The sequence below is a fragment of the Phyllostomus hastatus genome, unplaced genomic scaffold (genome assembly GCF_019186645.2).
Source record: "Phyllostomus hastatus isolate PE091 unplaced genomic scaffold, TTU_PhHast_1.1 phas_scaffold_12, whole genome shotgun sequence".
Classification (NCBI taxonomy): Eukaryota; Metazoa; Chordata; class Mammalia; order Chiroptera; family Phyllostomidae; genus Phyllostomus; species Phyllostomus hastatus.
In genome coordinates, this window is record NW_025334007.1 from 4,145,773 (window position 1) to 4,165,757 (window position 19,985).

General features: G+C 38.1%; 1 protein-coding gene and 1 non-coding gene across 2 annotated transcripts in view; one reads left to right on the forward strand and one right to left on the reverse strand.

Moving 5' to 3' along the window:
- The window catches only part of IL1RAPL1 (interleukin 1 receptor accessory protein like 1), a 582,852-nt gene that overhangs the window by 86,580 nt on the left and 476,287 nt on the right, over positions 1 to 19,985 (reverse strand). The gene's annotated exons all lie outside the window — the stretch shown is intronic.
- LOC123830166 lies at positions 13,093 to 13,223 on the forward strand. Its single transcript, XR_006787724.1, has one exon. It is a non-coding gene; the product is annotated as a small nucleolar RNA SNORA38 (small nucleolar RNA).

Genomic DNA, 19,985 nt, shown 5'->3' on the forward strand with positions numbered 1-19,985 from the left:
ACTGCGCTCTTACTTATTGTTCTAGTCTCTTTTCTGTTCCTTTATTCTCCTCCGCTGTCATTTTCCAGGGTTGCTTGCTCTTCTCTCTCCTAATATTTTCTCCTGCCTGACAGTAAAAGTGAGGACTGCAGGAGAGTCTTCTCTGTGCAGCTTACCCCTTAGGTGCAGGATTTTTTTTTTCACTTATGTGACTAGATACTTGGGAATCCTTATGAGGAGCCCCGCCCTGAAGTTGGCAAATAGTAGATGAGCGTTGCTGGTACTGGATAAAGCATACTGGTACCAGTTCATTTCCTGAACTACACTGAAGACTACACTGTTTGGCAAACAAATTCCATCTCTGTACGATGTCCTAAAGAAACTTTACAGTCTGGTGTCAGAATTCTCTCAAAGTTTTAAAGTCTTCATTTTGCGTAGTAGTCATAGCAGTCGAGAAGAAAGGTAACTAATGTCTGGTTGTGGGGGCTACTATGCATCCACTATGGCGCTGGAAACATTACATTAGCCATTTAATCTTTACAACAACACTATGGTATCTATTAGTATTCACATTTTGATCATCAAAGTTGTTTAACTTGTCTGAGTCACACAGCTGCATAAGCAGAGGACGAACTAGCTCTGAACTGGAGTTGGTCAGAAACTGCTTTCTTTAGCATTCTCTTCCTCCTTGAGATAATAAAAGTATCAGATCCTATCCACACTCTCTGATCACCACACATTTCCTTTGAAGCTTTTCCCACTACCCCTTCCTAACCCTTTTCCAAGGACAAGGTCTTTAGCGGTGAAATGAGCAATTGAAATGCACAGATGTGGGGTCAGGAATTTTTTAGGTGGCATGCTGTGATGGCCTCTTGCAGAATTCTAGACCCTCCGAAACTGGATTGGTAGTGGCTCTGAGGACAGTGGTTCTCTGACTTTAATGTGCATGAAAATAACCAGGCCAGTTTCCCTTTCCTGGCCTCGCCCTCTAAGACTCCAGTTTGGAAAGCCTGTAGCAGGTTCTGGAAGGAATTTGGGAAACAAGAACCTCGGAGGAAGCTGATGGAGAAGGCCCTCAGATCACTGGATAGAGGTTGTGGTGTCTTAAAATATGTATAGTTTGCTTAAATGTATGCTTTTACAAGGCAGTTTGCCCACATTTCTGAAATAACGACTTTTCTGAATATTTAACCATTATGAAATAATGATTTGATTACAGACGGATTTCTAGAAATCACTCTAGGGGCAGTGAAAGATAGTTGGAAAAGAACTCAGTCACGCCACCGGGAGGCAGTATGTCCAAAGCATTCACACCACGTCAACAAGAATTTGACCAGAGAATATTGTTTAAAACTTGGGGATTTAGTGGGGAGGGGGAGTATAAGGTGACTAAATGATAACAGAAAAATATAATGAAGATTATATTTAAAAAATAAATAAGAATTGAGGATTTGAAATCCACATGTGTCTGTGTCTGTTAGGGAAGTAGGGGGTGCTAAGTGTTGTAGCCATTATACTAATATACAAAAACAAACCCAAAACCCTCAAAAATTGTATTCACTTTAAGAGAAAAAACATGAGAGGAATCTATTTTATTAAAAGAGCCACTTATATTTCAAACTGACCGCCTTAAGTCAAGGATAAATACTTAGAGGGTGGAAATTTGTATCTATCAGATGCTCTAAGCACCTACCTCAGCAGGATGTCTTTCAGTGTTTGTGTTGCCAGAAGAGTGTTTGTGAAATGGTATCAGAGCAAAGTGTATTAATAGCCTATTGTGAGGGAAGCAATGAAATGTACCTTTCAATAAAAGCTAGAGTTGAAATGGGTATTTCTTTTCAATTGAATCTATCAATGGTTGGCCAGCGGTCGTTCCTTTTATGTAAGCATCTTTATTTTATCATTTCTGTTGGCACTGTGATTTCCCAAACATCACTTCAAGGATCCCAGGAATGGTAATATAATTTGATGTGGTCCAGATAATAAAGCATGAATTTGTGGAAGAAAATTTTGAAGTTTCACATTATCATTTTGGGTAGCTGAAGAGATGAGGTCTTAGAGTGAATGAATGTAATAAAGAATATTTTCTAATTTTAATGACTAGATTTAAACCATTTTAGAACATATCCCTTTGCATGAAAATACAAACACGGATGACACACTTCTTTACCTTGTTGGAAATGGCAGGGAGAGGGAAGGTCTATGGGAATTGTCACCCAGGCAGTAAAACACTCAGACAGGAATAACCTAAGTTTTTCTAGCCAAGGTTAATTCCAAGGAACCCACCCAGTTGAGGAAATCCTAAGGGGAATATGATCACCACAGATCTGGGACATGGAGATGATAGAAAGCGTGTTCGATTGGAAGCAAATTAATGGGTAGAGAGAAACAGTGGTTCTGAGAAACAGCATTTTAGAGCTAGAATGTGTGCCTTGCTTTTGTGAGATGGTTGGGTAACACTATGCAGGAAAATGGCTCTGACATAAACTGTACTGTAACATACAGGGCGCATTGGACAGGTGCTAATTGGTAACCCCTGACTATCTTCTACCTCTAGTTTTATCTATATTGATTTGTAAAAATGATAGCTGTATCACAGGAGAAGCAGGAAATGATCCCGTTGTTGACTTGGCTATCCTAATTAATGCTAAACTAGCAGGAAAACAAACCCGGGTGTAGAAACCTCACCACTGCAACACGCCAATGGTGGGTTTTTTGGGCACACCACCTGAGGACCAACTTGAACCACACCAGCGAGAAGGCTGTAATACTCATTGGTGACCGTAGATGTTGCAGTAGAATCACCTGGCATCTATTTACATACTATGTAAAAAAGACACAGCCTATCAAAAGGGTAACACACTGGTGTGTTACGCCAGTTAGCATCATGGAGCAGGGGAGCTGCTAAGGTTCATTCAGAAAGTTGAGGCTCCTTTTGCCTTTCCAGCTCTCAAGGCCAGCCTTGACCGCTCACTTCCTCTCCACCGATACTGCATCATCAAAGGTAGCCTATCACCTGCGATTATGGGGGTTATGACCAAAGGGCGCTATTACCTGTGTTAATTAGTGAAAAAAAGAAAGGAAGCAGAAATAAGTACACATGCTGTTCCATATTGTTACTTTTCCATTCTTTCTTCCATCCTTTACAGTATTTTAAATGAGAAACTCTGTTCTCTAGGACAATATGAAGTAAAATAGCACTTGAATTCTGATTCTGATAGTAACATATAACCGAGATGGGTGTTTTGTGAGGATGGCCCTGAATCTAATCTGACCTAGTTGGAGCGTCTGAGACAATGTTGGGCTGTGCCGTGGAGGCACATGGGAATTGGTCCTGAGAAAGCAGATCTGTGAGAGAGAAAGGAGAGACTCTTAGCTGAATCTGACAATTACCCACTCGGTCAGAAAAAGAAATAGTGAAAGATAATTTACAGGCAATCCATTCTAGGTGCTTGCTGACAATAGATAACCTGGCACTTGCTACAACTTCCTTCTTATATAAGGCAGGATATTTATAGGTTCAGTGCTGAAAAGCTACCTGACATAACATTCCTCCTGAGGGATATTCTGCTCTGAAGGAATTTAGGCTACGCCGAATTAATGTCATGGATAACCAGGTCAAATGGATAAACGTGAACTTGAGAAGAGGCTAAAAGGCACCATCAATACTCATTCTCTTATACACCCAACCTGTAGAAGATTCGGTGCTTGATATGTGTTCTTCTTTTAGCCTGTGATCGCCCAGATGGGAAGGAATTGGCCAGGAAGAGAAAATGTCAACTTTAATCACTTAGAAAAAGGTCTATATTTCAGATCACCACAAAATCAGATACTTATGGAGAAGAAACAAAAATGACAGGAATCCCTTTGCTTCAATTGAACAGACAAGTTCCCCTTCTAATGGTTAGATGGGCTGAAGTGGGGTGTGTGGCATTATCTAGCAAGATGTAGAAGTCCCTGTCACTTTGAGGCAAGACAGCATTGCCACCACACGGGTAAAATATATAGTCCTCTAGAACAAAGGCTGGGATATCACTGTGTACAGTGTCTCAGAGGACTTCCTTGTCATTTGGGTGGTTGTCTTGTGTATCAAAATGGCTCTTGTTGATACTGGATATGAGACTCTCATGGGCATTCATTGGTTCAGAAAACATCTCTGTGGAAAAGCCAATAATGTCCCCCCAAAGATGGTCACATTCTAACCCCCAGAAACTATGAATATGTTACCTAACATGGCAAAAGGGACTTTGCGGATGTGATAAAAGTTATGGACCTTGAGATGGGTGATTATTCTGGTGGGCCCATTGTAATCACAAGTCCTGAAAAGCAAAGAATCTTTATTGCTGCAGTCAGAGAGAAACACCATGAAGGAAGAAGAGTCAGATACCTTTGAGTTGCTATCTTTTAAGATGGAGGAAGGGGCATGTGTCAAGGAATGTAGGCTGCCTCTACAAGCTTGAAAAGGCTAGAAAACTGAGTCTCTTCTAGAGTTTTCTAAAGGAGTTCAACCCTGCTGACACCCTGATTTTATCCCAGAGAGACCCATGTCACACTTCTGACCTCTACTGAACTGTAAGATGACAAACTTGTATTGTTTTAAGCCTCTAAGTGTGTGTTCATTTGTTACAGCAGCAATAGGAATCTAATACAACATGCATGTAGACAAGTCTCCAATCCATGCTTCTAGTGTTCTGGTTGTGCCCACTCTTTTCTAATTTTCTTCTTGATTATAGAACACCAAACTATAGATATCTCTTAGTAACTTTTAAATTAATCAGTGCAATATAATCATCATGAGTCTGAGATATGAGTTCTAATGGTTTGGCCTGGCAAATAGGACAGGTGGCAAGAGGCAGTAAACTCTCTCCTAATTCCACTCCCCATCCATATTTTGCTGGAGCACACTGGAAAAAGGCGAGTCTCGAATTCAAACAGAGCTTACTTTAAGTCTTGCTGTGTTACTTATTTCCTGCATTGTATGGGTCCTATTATTTAATATTTGGGAAACTCAGTTTTGTCATCTGTAAAAACAACTAATGATATCTATCTTTCAGGGTAGTCATAAAGATTACATGAAATAATGTATACAAAGTACATAACAGGCAGTCCTGTACATATTGTCTTACACACGGTAGGTTGAAACTATTATGAAACAACATCAGCTCTCTAGGATGAGGCAGAAGCCTGGGAAAATGACCTGCAGATTGAGGCAGAATTATAGACAGCCAGATTGCAAGATGCAGTTCCTAAGAACATTCTTTTTCAAGCCACAATTTGGGCCTATGCTTGGCATTGATGAATGGGCAGAATCCAAAGTGAGGTAGTGGTTTCTGAACAGGTGAATGAGACAAAGTGCTAAAAAAATCTATGCTATGATTCCTGGAGAACCAACCAAGCAGAGGGCTGTCATCAGGACAGCAATTTATAAAGTATCACCACCATCAGAACACAAGGAGAAGAAAGGGCTCTGTATATAGTGAATTATAGTGAATACAAGCCAGGATAACAGGAAAGGAGGGAGAAGAGATTTTCTGGGAAATGGAACACATGGAATCAATTTGGAGCTGTGATCTGGGAGTTCTTAGGAGGCAGAGTAGATGTATCAGTTCAGCATTTGCAAAACCATATCCCCAAACTAATGTTAAGTCTTCCACTGAATGGGAGGGGCCATAGCAGCCTAGTTACCCTCAGCCTCAACCAGGGTCTCCCAGGTGGGACTATCACTCACCCCAACGTCCCCTAGATGTGGGAAGTTGGGAAACTCCAAAGAAGAAGAAATAATGTAGAAACTCAAAGTAACCATTTAAAAATCTCTCCTTATTTTCTTCCTTCTCATACATTTTCCCTCTGATTTTTCTGTCTCTCTGTCACAGGCAAGAGTCAGATTCCTTGACTTTGAATGATGTTTTACACCGCTCTGCCTTTTGCTCACATTATCCAATGTACCACTGAGCCATGTCCATTCACCAACCTGCATATCTTCCACCAGTCCTTTTCTAGAATTGACTCTGACTGGCTATCTTCTAGGGCAGCTTCGCTGAGTAGCTTTCATCTTGTCACTCACTCCTTCTTGATGTCACTAATGTTTCATTCCCACATTAGTTTTCTATCACATTTCCATAATGAGGCCAAAGAAGCCACCCTAATCAACTCTCTATTGTACTTAGAGAAGCTCACCCTCCATCTTAATTTTTCTTTTCTGCCTATTCAACTTCTTCCAGACTGTGCCAAAGAGGGCCTCTGGTTCTAATTTTCTTCTCAAGTTCAACTAACCCAACAATTGTCAGATACTTCATAGTACTTGACAGATCATGTATAGCGCTCACCCTGGTTATCCACAGAATAGCAGTTGCTGTTGTGCTCCTCCCTGAAGCAAAGCGAGTTTTACAATAGAGTGGTGACTATAGCAGGAAGCCCAAGTTCTTACTTGAAACACTCTGATTCTATCTGAGAGTTTTATGTTCAGACTTCAGCTTCTGCTGAGCCTATGGCTCATAAGATGTGGCCCAGTGCTCCTTGTCTCACCCCAGCTATGGAGTTGCATCTGGTGCCCTCCATTTAGCTGCTTATGGATGGCACTAACGATCACGAGAGGCTTAGGGACAATGCCTCCCTTCATGAAGTCTCCCGACACTAAGAGGTGGGAATGTGGGCCCTTTGATGTCCTAACATGCAACAAGTATTTGAAATACTAATACTAATACAACACTGAAATGTTAAGGACATTTTTGATGGTATATTAATATAGCTATCAAATAATGGGCACAGATGTAACCTAAGTGCACTTTAAAATTTTGAAATTTATCTTATTCCTTAACCTTGTTTTACCACACTCTACTGACTACTTTAAGATTCTGGGAGCGATAAACTCTTAGCTGTGCTTAGCTTTAGGCATGCACAGTGAGGAATCATAGTATCAAAAGAAGGTTTTTTTCACTAGCTTCCTTTGTCCTGTCCATCTTCTACCTAATGTGGCGCTCATTTTGTGCTTTCCAGGTGAATTGTGTATTTATATAAAGATGAAGCTATAAAGAGGAAATAGAGAGAACCTAGCTTGGGAGAGCTGAAATTCCAATAGTATGAGTGGAAATCTAACCCGTATTTTACACTCTAGGATGCTGGATGTGGAAAAGAATGCAAAACCACATGCAATCACCTCTCCACATCGCCTCTCTCATGATTTTGCCCAATGAGAACCTGAAATTTCCGGTTAAGCATTCCTTTAGTTTGATGTTTACAGAAAGCCCACTTAAGATGAAATATGTTTCCAGAAAATGTAAATCATGAGTCACTTGCTACTGTATCTACATACAGTACTTTTTCCAATGGGTTCTATGGCCGTGAATTGAACTCTAAATAAATAAAAGTTGAAGGTGAAGTTCGTTGTCTGTTTTCTGGGTGGTTGATCTAGTCACTGATTCACTGAGTTAGTGGTTTAAGCAACTAACACCATATGAGTGTCAATTATGTGCCAGGCATTGTGTTAAGCATTAGAACAGGGTGCCTAGCTAAAGAGGGTAATGTCTGGAATTTATTTTTGCAAGTTTCTCCCCTGTGCATAGGGTTATCTACTTGGTACCCCGGAGTTTGAGAGGTACTGATAAGAAAAGAAGAAATGCCCAAATATCGGGGGCAGTAAAATTAGAGGTGGCAAATTTGACCAATTTCTTTAAAAAATTTCTCAAGATCTCTTAAGGAGTCATGCCAGGTAGAGTAGATACAAGATGCCTAAAGTTTATAATTGGAGATCGTATTGCTTTTTTATGATCCAGCTTACTCAAGGTCAAATAAAATGAAATGAAAATGAAACTTCCACATGATGTTGTAGTTCAGCTTCGGAGACAGTGAGTAGTTCATTCAACTCAAAAGTGATAGGATTATGCTTTGAGAAACTTCACTAGGAAAGAAAACCAGTAGGTCACTAGGGATTTATTTTGTAATAAATTCACTAGCTAATTGTCTGTCTGTTCATGGGCAGCCACAGGTCACCCTGAATAATAATTCAAAACTAATTTATAGTATTTGTACCGCCAGAGGTCATTCCACTAAATAAAGTTCAAAAATCTAATAAGCTGTCTTATTAGGTGTTTGCTTTCTTAAACAACACCTAAATTATAAAGTCTCCATGTCTTAAATAGGACTTAGTGATGATTTAGAATCATATAAATGGTTCTATTCAGGAGTTTGATTGTGACCTGCAGCACTGTGTAGAGAGATGATGGGTAAATATTGATTTGAGGGGAGGCTACATTATTTTAAAAAGTCAAAGAATATTGTTTACTGGATTGAGCGCGGGCTGGGAACCAAAGTGTCCCAGGTTCGATTCCCAGCCAGGGTACATTCCTGGGTTGCAGGCCATAAACCCCAGCAACCGCACATCGATGTTTCTCTCTCTATCGCCCTCCCTTCCCTCTCTAAAAATAAATAAATAAAATATTAAAAAAAAAGAATATTGTTTACTCTCTCAGTGCTTAGAATTCAAAAAGGTGCTATCTCTAGGAAGTTCCAGGTACACACATATGTTCTCCAAAAGTTTATTTTTATGTTTGTTATTTGGTATTAAAATCTATTTTTTTCATTTAAAAACAGAGAACATACAGAAGAATAAGTTCCAAGGTCAAGAGCAAAAGTTTAGTTCTTTATTCTACAGTGTCAACTGAAATATACACAACTTCAAGAGCGCTATAATTTTCTCTCTTTTTTTGCCAATGTATTTTACATTGTGAGTGTGGCAAGTAAGGGCATGGAGATTGTTTCCACACTGCTCCGGGCTCCAATGCCAGGTCTGATAGGAGTTGCCTGGGTGATCCTGGGCAAGTTCCTTTATAGTACTCTAACTACCTAACTTCTAGAATTTGGGGGAGAATTCAAAGTAATAGTGAATATAAAACACATGGCACATTTTCTCTATCAATAGTCCTGGGAGCACAGACTATTGCAATGGTCATAATAAGGCTCTCGCTTAAAGCAGTGGTCCCTCCCGTAAGTTATAGTTCATTTGTGAGGGCCTTTTATTATTCTTTCCTCAAGTTTGTCTACTTATAAACAAACTTTCAAGTGTTTATGAAAATGCATCAACATCAGTGATAATGTTGATAACAGTAATCACAATAGATGGGATATACCATTTGCTGTGTTTGAAAATTATAGCACTCTTGAAGTTATGTATATTTCAGTTGACACTCCTAATATAACAACATCTTTATAATCTTTCTTGGAATTTCTTTTTCATGGTGCTCATTATCCCCAGATATTATACTACATATTTGCGGGTGGTCTTTTCTGGCTTCTGTGGCTAGATGGGGACTCCATGGTAGTAGATAATATGCTTGTCATACACAGATAGTTAACAAATGTCTGTTGAATGAATGAAGCAGTCATCCTATGTGGTAAGGTTTTATTAATTACATTTGGGGTTTTATCGAACTAAAACTCAAATAAACCAAGGATTTTTCCAGGGTGTTCCCTCACTCAACTGAGCTAGTAAGTGATAAAACCCAACAATTGAACTCAAATCTAAGTCCAAAGCAGAGTGGTCCCCATTAATTCTAGCCTAAAATTGTACTCATTTGAGATCTACTGTAGGCCATGACCATTGTGCCACCAAAATACCAATTTCTAAATATATATTCTAAGCTCATGTAGTGACTTGAAATTTAAATGACAACAGTGCATCAACAGGAATGACCCCAAAGCAAACACAGATGTATACTAAGCAGGCATTTTGTATGAAACATTGTATTGGGGATACAATTTATTTATTTATTTGTTTGTTTGTTTGTTTATCTATCTATCTATTTATCTATCTATTTATTTCTTTTTTAGAGAGGGAAGGCAGGGAGATAGAGAGAGAGAAACATCAATGTGTGGTTGCTGGGGGTCATGGCCTGCAACCCAGGCATGTACCCTGGCTGGGAAGGGGATATGATTTCTTAATCGTACTCAATAATGTCATTATATAAATATGAGCATCTTGCTTTCAATGGAGCAAAATAAGAACAGCCTAAAAGGATATCTTTGAATTTCTTGGTAGTGTTGATATGCACATTTTTTTTAGCCCAAACACACCTGTTCTAGAGCACTTTTTCTCTAGACAGTATACAATTTATACTACTAAGTGAGGCAAATTGAAAATATTTCACAAGTTATTTCCCTAGGAAATTGTCACCAAGAACATAAACAGGAAGTCATTACTTCTTCGCCATGTGTTTGCTTCTATGTGATTCTTGTGCTTCTGTTTTGCTCTGCATGGAATTTTCACATGGAAACAATGGAGATGCTGCAGACCAGTTTAGTAATGCTGTTTGGTTTCTGTGACATAGGCCTCCTGTGTTCTAAGAGGTTGAAAATAATCGCACAGGATTTTCCCAAGTGCTTTTGGAGGGCACTAGTTGTGTGAAATGCTTCACGGAGACTCAACCAAGAATAGCAATGGGGAGCAGGGGCAGTGTCGTGATCTGACCTAAGGCAATCTCCTCTTATACAACTATTATGTTCTCTTCTTACAGATCTCCATAACCACCACTGGCCAGAGGTGGAGAAGGGTTGGCCTCTCCTCTAGGAGCTTTGCTCTTAGGTCATAATGTGGGCAAATCTCTGAGCAAATTCTTCTTTGGACAGTTATTAACAAGCAACCACAACAACAGCTAGTCAACTCTATGGAGTCACAAATATCTTTTAAAGTGATCCAATATTATTCTTGCATGAAATTTCACCCAAGGCCAATATGATAACATTAGGGAAAGAATTTGGCTAATTAGACTAGTTGGAGTCAGGCAGTCGAGAAGCTTCCACAACTAGCAATCACATTTAGAAAAACGTTTCCACATTTGTTCATCTTTAAAGGATGAAGTCTTACTAGAGTTGTATACACTGTTCATACATAGGAAGGAAGTGTCTCTACAGTATTTTCGCTAATACACATATGGGGAAATCACCAATGATTTTTACACCAATAAAAATTCTAACATTCTGCTGTTAATGCTATTTAACAGACTATTCTAACAACAGTATGTGAAATGGCAAAACCTCTGGCTGTAGCTCTGAGGAGAGAGCCAAAGTGCATGTAGGGATCACCTTTGGAAATTATTACTCTAAGGGCAACCACTTCTACAGTTTAGTGTAAACAAAGCAATACGTATGGCCTGTCCTGTTGCCAATGCTTAAACACGTTAAATGGTAGACATTCTAACGGGTGGGGAGGTCAAATACACTTGAGGAGCAATGTCTACTTCATCCTTCTTGAAGATTCCTAAAGCATAGTAATATATAAAAGGCTCACACATTAAAGAAACTTGCTTCACTTTGTTCTTCTTTAAGAACTCTCCCAATGATTTGATGATAGAACGATACTTAATGCTTTACACTATTAATATTTTAAGGCAATGACTTTCAAGGTGCAATTTCTAGAACAGCAGCAGCAGCATAACCTGGAAACTTGTTAGAAATGTAAACTCTTTAGTCCCGCACAGAGTCACTGAATTAGATGCTCTCTCTATGGAGCTCAGAAGTCTGTGTTTTAACAAGTCCTTCGGGTGATTTTCATGCATGCATGGTAAAGTGTGAGAACCAGCATCCTGAAGAACACAATTTAGGGACCTTTTATATACGCTTGATCTAGAAGAGTACCTTATTTACCCAGATACAATTTTCTCTAATAGAAGATCCATTCCATAGCCTATGAAGGTCCTATCTGACTGTTAAGCCCTAATATTATTCCTTATAATCATATTTATGTTATTTTGGGGAGCTATACATACATAGATAGTGGGATTTGTAATTTACTTCTGGCCTGCAGTCCAAGACAATAAGATGGGAAAAGAGGTCACAATCTAATTAACTTTCTAATTAAAGGAACATGGTCGCTTTCTAATTACACTTAGAAAGAATAAAACCTAGCCCGTAATTAGAAAGTTACTCTGCTCTATTTAAAATTTGCATTGTGTCAGCTATTGCATCATCATTATTATTGTTTAACATTTATTCTGAAATGCAGAATCTCTTTTCAAAGTGCCTTGGAAAAGGTTTTATTTATCTCTCACATTGAAATTGCAAAATAGGTCAGTATTTCACAGGCTGGTACAATGAGTTGCAGAAAGTTTATAGTATTCACGCTATCTATCATTAGCAGAGTTGGGATTTGAGTTCATGGTCTTTTATGACTACATTTTTCACCCTTGGTTCAGTGAGTAATGTTTCTTCTCTTACTATTTTTTTTTGGCTTTTTTTGTGGGGCTGAGGAAGATGCCAAGACTGATTGCATTATCCATATGGAGACATGGTAATCCCTGGTTCTACATCTGACTTAAAGAGCACTCAACCATTGGAATTAGTTCTCTGAAAGTCCATGAGAGCACAACGGGTCCGTCACAGGGCTCTGAGTTCCTCATTTGATCTCATCAACCATGTACAATAAACATTTACCAACACATATAATTTCTAATGTGCTCTATGGTTTCTGCTTAACAAACCATCCATACTTCCAGTAAGATGAAAAGTTGCTTTACGAAAAAATAATAAAATGAAAATTAGGCTGCCTTTTTGTTTTACAACAGAAAGTTGAAATTAAATGTGTCATTTTTCACCAAAATATTGTTTCCCATTACTGAAGAGAAGTGATGGGCCTGAGGGGCTCATGCATTACAAATCTCATGTGCTTCAGATAGCTAGTAAATCACTTGCGTTTTGCCTATAGTACTTTCTGCCGAGCTCAGCATTTATTGCTTACAGCCGAATACAGCCACCTAACTCATCCATCAAGTTTTTATAACCAACTGTAGCTTTCTTTCGTCTGCAACAAGGAACTGGCACATTTACAGAATGAGAATAAGTGAGGGATGCCTTTACACACCCCAAAATACCATGCAAGCAATAAACAATACATGAATTTTATAAGGGAGGAAAAAGAGAATACATTTACTGATATCAAGAGCTAAGAGCTTTTGAAATCATTCACCCACAAACCAACCTCAGACCTGAATTTCCATATTACCATCTTCCCAAATGCTTAGATCATTGAACGTGTCCTTCAGTGTGTATATATTTATCAGTGGACCAAGAGCGACCATCAGGAACTTCATATATTTGCCTCCTCTCAAATTCTTTGTAATCTTACCCTCCTCCACAGGCATGCCTGCGGGTCCCTGTCCTTGGACACCTAGGAATCGGAGGCAGAGAAATGTGCACTTGCAGAACTCTGGGGGCTGCCTGGTCCCTGCAGGCTCAAGGTCAACCATTTCACATAGGAAAAAAAAATTCCTTGTAATCTTATTAACCGATGTCACAGCAATAAATTTAATTAAAAAGTTCTTTGTTAAAGGCTTCCTTCACATCTCCTTTCCTGATCTGTTGGGACAGGGTTCTCCACTGTGACTGCATTTTAGAAGTGCCTGAGGAGTTTATTAAAATACAGATGCCTGTGTTTTATCCTAGAGATTTGAATTTAATTTCTCTGGGGTGGAGCTCAAGAATAGGGATTTTTAAAAGCTCTCATGGGTGATTTGAATATTGAGAATCTCTTCCTAGAATGAAGAAGGAGCAGAAGAAAAGGGAACAGAGCCCATTCATTCTACGCTATTTTTTTCTCCTTGTTTTCTCCTCAAGTCCTCAATATTTGATAACATTCTTTTTTATTCACTTGGATGAATATTTTTCCACTGTTAAAGAAAACAAAAAGGAGTACTTTCCAGAAGTTATTTCCATCTGTTGTCACCTAAAAATTGCAGCATCGGGTCTACATTAACTCCTGAGCTCTTTAGAAGGCTTTGATAAAGTGTTCTTTTAAAAAAGCTTTAATCATTTGTAAAGACTTTATTTTTTTAGAGCAGTCTTAGATTCACAGCATAGTTAAGAAGGCACATAGAAGTCCCATACCCTCCCTACTCCTACACAAAAGGTTTAATTTTTAACCATAGTTTATTACTTTCTCCTCTTCCTACTCCTTTCTACTTCTTTCTTCTATAATACTTTTAAACAGAAATTTAGAAAGGGTTTTCCAAAGAGATTTCCAAAGGCAAGCAAAAGAAAGAGACTCAGTAATTTTGTGCAAGTTATGTCACTTAGTGCTCTGTGACTGGTGTATACAACCCACATCTGCAGGTACAGTATGACAGTTACTTGTATGTTTTATTTACATTACAAAATTATAAATTCTTTTGGAGTAGGAGTAACCTATTGTGCTTTGTGTTACTTTACACATCAATTGTCCCAGCAAGTTCTTAAGTAACACTTACTTAGGGTTGACTTGGCAGGTTGACTTGACATGAAATGACATGCTTACTGGCTTTTGTGAGGTGTCTTTGGTCATAACTGGTAAACAGTTCTCAATGTATTATAATAAATATATCTTTCATGCAATCAAAGTTTTTAATGTTCCTCGTTAAAATTCTAGTTCAAAAAATGACATGAATATCGAGATTTACATTTACCTTGTACCATTGTTTAGTCCTCACTCCTCATATACTGATACTCTCATTTATGCTGATTTTAAGAACAGATCTTCAATTCTCATATCTATTAAAAGTGCATCAAAAGATAAAAATAATTATGCACCATGACCAAGTGGGACTTATACCAAGTGTGCAAAGCTGGTATGACATTTGAAACTCAATTAATTTAATCTATCACGTCAATAGGCTAAAAAAGAAAAAAAATCATATGATTATAGCAATAGATGCAAAAAAAGCATTTGAAAAAATGCAATACCAATATATGATAAAAGCACTCAGTAAGCTAGGAATTGAGGTGAACTTCCTCAGTTTGATAAAGTACCTTTACAAAAAACTACACCTAACCTCATATTTGATGGTGCAAAACTGAAAGATTCCACAATAAGTTTGGGATCAAGACAAAGCTGTCTCTTCTCATAATTGCCTTTGAACACGGTACTGGAAGTCCTAGTTAATGCGGTAAGTCCATAAAGTGAAATAAAATATATACATGTTTGGAAGAAAGAAACAAAACTGTTTGTTCACAGGTGATATGATTGTTTATGTAGAAAATCTGAAAGAATATGCAAAAAAAACCCTGGAACTAATAAGTGATTATAGAAAGTTTGAAGGATACACAGCCAATACACAAAAGCCAATTGCTTTCCTATATACCAGTAATGAACAAGTGGATCTGAAATTAAGAACACAATACCATTTACATCATTACCCTCAATAATGAAATATTTAGGCATAAGCACAACAAAATATGTATAAGACCCATAGGAGGAATACTACAAAACTCTGATGAAGGAAATTTAAAAACTAAATAAATGGAGAGATATTGCAGGTTCATGAATAGGAAAAGTCAATACTATCAAGATATCAGTTCTTCATAATTTGATCTATAGAACTGATGCAGTTCTAATCAGAATTCCGGAAAGTTATTTTGTGGATATAAACAAGGTAATTCTAATGTTTGTATAGAGAGAGACAAAAGACCCAGATTAGACAATGCCATACTGAAGGAGAGCAAAGTTGGAGGACTGACTACCCGATGTTAGGAATTACTATAAAGTTACAGTAGTTAAGGCATTGTGCTACTGGGGAATGAATGGATACATAGATCAATGGAGCAGAATAGCACCTGGAAACAGACTCACATAAGTATAGTCAACTTATCTTACACAAAAGAGCAAAGCCAATACAATGGAGCAAAGATTGTTTTTCCAAAAACTGGTGTTGTAACAACTAGGCATCCACATGCAAAAAGGAAATGAATCTAGACACAGTCCTTATACCCTGCACAAAAATTAACTCAAAACAGATCATAGACCTAAATGTAAAACACAAAACTAGAAACATTCTAGAAGATAACATAGGAAAAATGATTTGAATTTGATGATGACATTTTAGATACAACATCAAAGGCTCAGTCTGTGAAACAATGAATTGATGAAATGGACTCTATTAAGAATTAAAAATTCTTTTCTGTGACAGACACTGTCAAGATAATGAAAAGACAAGCCACAGACTGGGAGAAAACACTTGCAGAAGACACATCTGACAAAAGAACGTTTCCCAAAATATACAAAGAAGTGTTCAAACTCGACAATAAAAAACAAACAAGTCAATGAAAAAATGGGCCAAAGACTTTAAAAACTAGTTCACCAAAGAAGCTATACAGACAACAGATACATATATAAAAAGATGCTCCTAATCATGTCACCTGGGAAACACACATTAAACAATTGGATGCCACTACAAATCCAATAAGATATGGAGCAACAGGAACTCTCATTTCCAGCTGGTGGAAAGGAAAAATAGTACAACTGCTTTGGAAGACAGTTTGGAAGTTTCTTACAAAACTATATATACTCTGACCATACAGTCCAGTGGTCATACTCTTTGGTATTTACCTAAATGAGTTGTAAACTTATGCCCACACAAAAACTTGCACATGAATATTTATAGCATCTTTACACAAAACTGCTAAAACTCGGAGGCAGCCAAGCTATTCTTCAGGTCAATAGATAAAAAAATGGTTGTACAGCCAGATAATGTAATAGAATTCCGCATTAAAAAGAAATGAGCTCTTAAGTCATGAAAAGACTTGGAAAGAGCTTAAATGCCTATTCCCAAGTGGAAGAAGCTAATCCGAAAAGGCTACATTTTATATGATTCCAACCATATGACATTCTGAAAAAGAAAGAACGATGGAGACATTAAAAATCTCAGTGGCTGCCAGGGGTTAGATGGAAGGATGAATGAATTGGCGGATCACAGAGTATTTTTAGGGAAGTCGAACTATACTGTATGATACTACAATGGTGACACAAGTCACCTGTCCAAACCCAATAGAGGTATAGCACCAAGAGTGAAACTAATGTAAACTATGGACCTTGGATGATTGTGATGTGTTAATAGAGATTCAATAAATTGTAACAAAAATATGATAGCTTATGAAAAGAAAGAGCTTTGGGAAGAACTTATAGTGTCAAATACAGCAGAGGAGGTAATATGATTAAGATGAACAAGATCTGGCCCTGCCTGGCATAGCTCACTGGATTGAGCATGGGCTGCGAGCCAGGCATCGCAGGTTCAATTCCCAGCCAGGGCACATGTCTGGGTTGCAGGCCATGGCCCTCAGCAACCACACATTGATGTTTTTCTCTCTCTCCCTCTCTCTTTCTCCCTCCCTTCCCTCTCTAAAAATAAATAAATAAAATCTTTAAAAAATGGAAAAGATCTAGTTAAAAGTGAGAAAATGAAGGAATTAAGCCAAAAAAAATCTCCCAAACTCATAGAGAAAGACAAGAGTATAGTTTTTATCAGAGGAAATTGGGGTGGGGGGTAGAAGAAGGTAAAGGAGGGATAAATGGTGAGGGAAGGAGACTTGATTTTGGGTGGTGAACACACAATACAACATACAGATGTTGTATAGAATTGTATATAGAAATGTGCATCTGAAACCTATAATTTTATGAACCAAAGTCACCCCAATACAGTCAATAACAAAGGGAGAAAACTTTTCAATTTAATTTTCCTGGTTGATTCAGGCAGCTCCGGGTTGATGAGCAAGTTTGATGTCACTCAGGACTGGGACTAGGATGAGGCAAACAAGGTATCCAGGAGGCAAAACTTAAGAAAGCGCTCATTCTCAGGGGTGTGTAAGTCCGGAGAGAAGAGTGGGTAGATAAAAAATTGCCAAGGCCCCGCCTAAGTTCTGGGTTACACAGTTAGCATTGTGGAGGCCTGGGGGCACCTAGATTTTAGGGGCTGTTGCTCTAGGACAAATGCCCAAGATCAAGATCGGAGGAGGAACAGAAGAGTAACTGACTTAGGGCAATAACTCCTAGATCGAGTTGTCTGATGTTACAACCAGCCACGTGAAATTGCTGGTATTTGGCCATCTCAGACCTATAGAGTGGCAATTTCATATGCTTCAAGGTAATACATTTTTGTGTGTTTTTTCCTTCTTTATTTCTGCCAAGGCACATGTGGTCCCAAGATCTGGATGAAGTACAAATTAAGGAATAGGGGTTCGGAGGTACTAGCTGTGAATGTGAATGAGTGATAATTATGCGACTCTTACCATGTACAAAACACTGCATGGCACATTGTGCGCTCTTGTTTCTATGTAACCCTAGTGGCATGTCTTCTAACTAGACTGTGAGTTCTTCTAGCAGCAGGGTATTTCTGGTGTCCTCTTAGATACAAAGCTTTACATTTGGAGCACCAGGAGGTATACAATCGATTCTTGATGAATGGCAGATGAAGAAAGCATTAAAAGTGGTTCTCAATACCTAAGAGTTAGATTTTCCTTAAGAGGGAGAAACAGTCTTTAGTGTCTTTACATTGATAATACTTCATTTTATCAATGGCTTGACTACAATATGACAGATAGATAGCTATATATATAAATAGGTAGATGAATACATATAAATGAGGGTATAGACATATGGCTTACATTATTATTATTATGCATTTCCTTTCATGTTTTCAGTAGGTTTTAAACGCTTGAGGAAGTTTTACCTTTGTGCCATTTGAACGGTACTTTACATTTAGACATACTTATTTTATTAAAACTCATTGCTTTTCTTATTAGTGAAGTCATTTACACAAATTTTGGGCAAAGTTATTTCAGGTGAGGCTGAGACGGGGTTCTGATTCAAGCACTACATTCATCTTCTCTTTGAATAAAAATATCTCATTGCAGAGATATGTTTCTAATTTCCAGCAGTGGTTTTCAAGTCTTTGAAAAAATTATTTATATGTTCATATTGGATCAAAAAAGGAATTTATATTAGTTCAAGTGGTGCAACTGGGATGCATTGCTGAATGCTGCTAAAAGAAGAGTCATATAGAATAATAAATGCAATATAATATATATGTATTTATATGTAAATTTTATGTAATTATGTCTGTGACTGTGTAATTTACAAATTATTCTTCTTGATAAATTACAGGAGACTATAGGGCTGTTTTTTAATAGCCATTTACAATCCTTTGTGAGCTGTGGAGAAATACAGAGAAATGTGAGCCTTAATACTGGTTCCTTGGATACCTGAATTCAGCCACAGATCTACAATTCCTTATTTATATTTCAGAATTCATAAAATCTCTGACAACTGAAAGTTGTCTTTTTTAAAAAATGTAACTCATTGAGTGGCAAAACTGTTCTTGAAACTGTTGTATGGCTATTTACAGTCTTGGTCACACTTAGTGTGAATATTCGTGTTTTGCTGCAGAAATATTACTCTGATTATAAGGGGCTGCCTCTGAACTCTCTTGAGATGGTATAATAGAATGATATAGATACACCACATTACATTACTACATTCTGGATAATGTTGAATCCTGAACCCCAACTTGTCCCAGCCCTCAGGAGGGGCTGAAGGATTTCACACGGCCTCTTTCCCCTCTGTGAAGTTACTCTTAGGGTGTCTGAAGTTACTGAAGAGTACCAAGCTACTCTTAGGGCATCAGAGACTCTGGGCTCTACCTCAAGACCCAAGGGAGTAGCTTGGGGTGTGTTGACTAGTATCTTCTAAAATCAAATCTAGGGCACTTGAATACACACACAGGGTGGGGCGAAAGTAGGTTTACAGTTGTGAGCACATGAAACACGGAGTTTATTCATGCATTATTAATTATTGTAATATAATGATATCTATATGTAATTACATAGTTATAGATATATAGATATCTATTTTTTAGGAAAGAGTTTCTGAATCAGCGCCAGTTTTTAACGTGGCATCCCGAGACTCTCAATTCACGGAATAAGTAAGCCTCCTAAAATATGTATGGAAATTGTGCATGTTGTGTCGATGTAGATATATACACTTCTCTTTGGGAGGGGATCCATAGCTTTCATGATATTCCCAAGGGCCCTGTGACCCAGAAAAGCCTGAAACCTGCCTCGTACAGATAGTGGCAGTAAGAAAATCACATAATGATAGAAAACTGAGAGAGCTGGGTACAGTCTAAGGTGATTAAATTATAGTAGCTACCACTTTCCGAGCAATTACATGGGGCAGACATTACACTATGTGCTTTAGTCTTCCAAAACACAAGGAG